Below are 2,062 nucleotides of genomic sequence, written 5' to 3' on the forward strand. Positions count from 1 at the left end.
AAAAAAAAAAAAAAAATTATCTTCATTCCTTAGCCTGAGTTTCCCTGTGTGAGTCCAAACATCTCCTGAATACAAAGAAGCAGGGTTTGTTACTGTCTATTGCAACGAGGAGCCTGTAGTCATCACCTCAAATCTGCCAGTGCTCCATGCAGTCCCAATGCTCTTCACCGACGCTCAAGCACTACCTGTTTTCCTGAACTATGAGCATCTAAGCAGTGTGCATATTTTATCTGGACACTTGGCATTTTTGTAACTCTTTTTTTTTTAATCATAAGGAGCCAATTAGTTTTTAGGCAGTCCAACAAAATGTATTGAATACCGAATGCAAAGAACCCCCTGCTAGGCTCTTCCACTGCTTTAGAATTCTTTCCTCTGCTCGTTTTCCTCACCTCCTGCTTCTCCAGCCCTTCTCTCTGCCCCTCTCATCCCTCACATCCCCCCTTCCCCTAAATCCCCGCTACCCTGTCACTCCTGAATCCTGGCACTAATACTGCCCCTCACCTCCTGCCCATGTCTGTTCTCCCCACAGTGCTCAGCGGTCCTGCTAATGTGAGCAAAGTCCTGTCATTTCTTCGCTTACTAAGGCTGGATTTTGGTCTACCATTTTGCTGTATGTTTTCAATTTGTCTCATATCTTTCTGTTTCTGTTCCTCCTTTGCTACTTTCTTATGTGTCAAATAAACAGTTTTTAGTTTATGGTTTTAATTCTCCTAGTGGCTTTTAGCTATATTTCTTTACACTAGTTTTTTTATTGTTGCAAGAATGGAAACCCGATTCCTTGACTTTTCACAGTGAAGTTCAGGTAATATTAAACTACATCCAGCAAAATAAAGGATACTCGCAACAGTAGAGTTTCCTTTAACCTACCATTATGCTATTATTGTTTTATATATTACATCAATCTATATTATAAACTCAATGATACAGTGTAATACTTTTTGTTTTAGACAAGCAGCCATATGTCTTCAGGAAATTAAGAAAATGAGTGTGAATGTGACACGTGTATGTGCATCATTCCTGTTGTTAATTGTTCCTTTCTGTGTATCTGGGTCACCATCTAGTATCATTTCCCTTCATCCTGAAGAATTTCCTTTAAAATTAAATGTAGTACAGGACCCCTAGGAAATGAATTTTATGGTTTTGATGATCTAAAAATGTCTTTATTTTTGCCTCCCCCCCGTTTTTGTTGTTGTTGTTGTTTTTTGTTTTTGTTTTTGTTTTTTTGTTTGTTTTTGTGCTTATTAGGGCATTTACATGTAATAAAATTCACCAGTTTTAGCTGCAGTTTTTGGTGAATATTGGTAATTATTTATAGATGTGTAACTACCACACTGCCCAGTACAGAAACACCGAATGCACAGAACCCCCTGCTAGGCTCCTCCACTGCTTTGGAGTCCTTTCCCCTGCTCCTTGTCCTCAGCTCCTGCTTCCCCAGCCCTTCTCTCTGCCCTCATCCCTCACACCCTCCTCTCCCCTTAGTTCCACCACCCAGTTACTCCTGAATTGTGGCACTGTAGAGAACAGTTTCTTTTCCCTAAAAACTTTCTTTATGCCCCTTTCTGTTTAATCCTTGCCTCCCTCCCTCACCCCTTCCCTTCACTTAACCACCGATCTGTGTTCTGTCACTGCAATAGTGAAATTTCTAGAATTTAATGGACATGCAATCGTATGTTATGTAGTCCTTCGTTTGGTCTCTCACTTAGCATAACGATGTTTGAGATGATGCCATTCACTCATTTTTGTTGCTGAGCAGCTGCTGAGTATTGCTGGAATCCCAGTTTATGCATTGGTTTCTGTATTCTCTAGTTGATTGACATGTAGATCACTCCAGCTAGGGTTTGTTATTAATGAAACCGCTAGAAATAACTGCTTACAAGTGTGGCCTTACATTTTTATTTCTTTTGGATAAATACATATTTGTGGAATCGCTGGGTCATGTGGTAATGGATGGGTAACTGTATAAGAAATTACCATACCGCGGCCGGGCGCGGTGGCTCAAGCCTGTAATCCCAGCACTTTGGGAGGCCGAGACGGGCGGATCACGAGGTCAGGAGATCGAGAC

At 41.0% G+C, this 2,062-nt stretch overlaps 1 pseudogene across 1 annotated transcript in view; it reads right to left on the reverse strand.

Annotated features, from left to right (window-relative positions):
* The window catches only part of LOC105533527, a 125,118-nt pseudogene that overhangs the window by 48,594 nt on the left and 74,462 nt on the right, over positions 1–2,062 (reverse strand). The window lies entirely within an intron of this gene.

Source organism: Mandrillus leucophaeus, unplaced genomic scaffold (assembly GCF_000951045.1).
Source record: "Mandrillus leucophaeus isolate KB7577 unplaced genomic scaffold, Mleu.le_1.0 Scaffold1259, whole genome shotgun sequence".
In the NCBI taxonomy this organism is placed as follows: Eukaryota; Metazoa; Chordata; class Mammalia; order Primates; family Cercopithecidae; genus Mandrillus; species Mandrillus leucophaeus.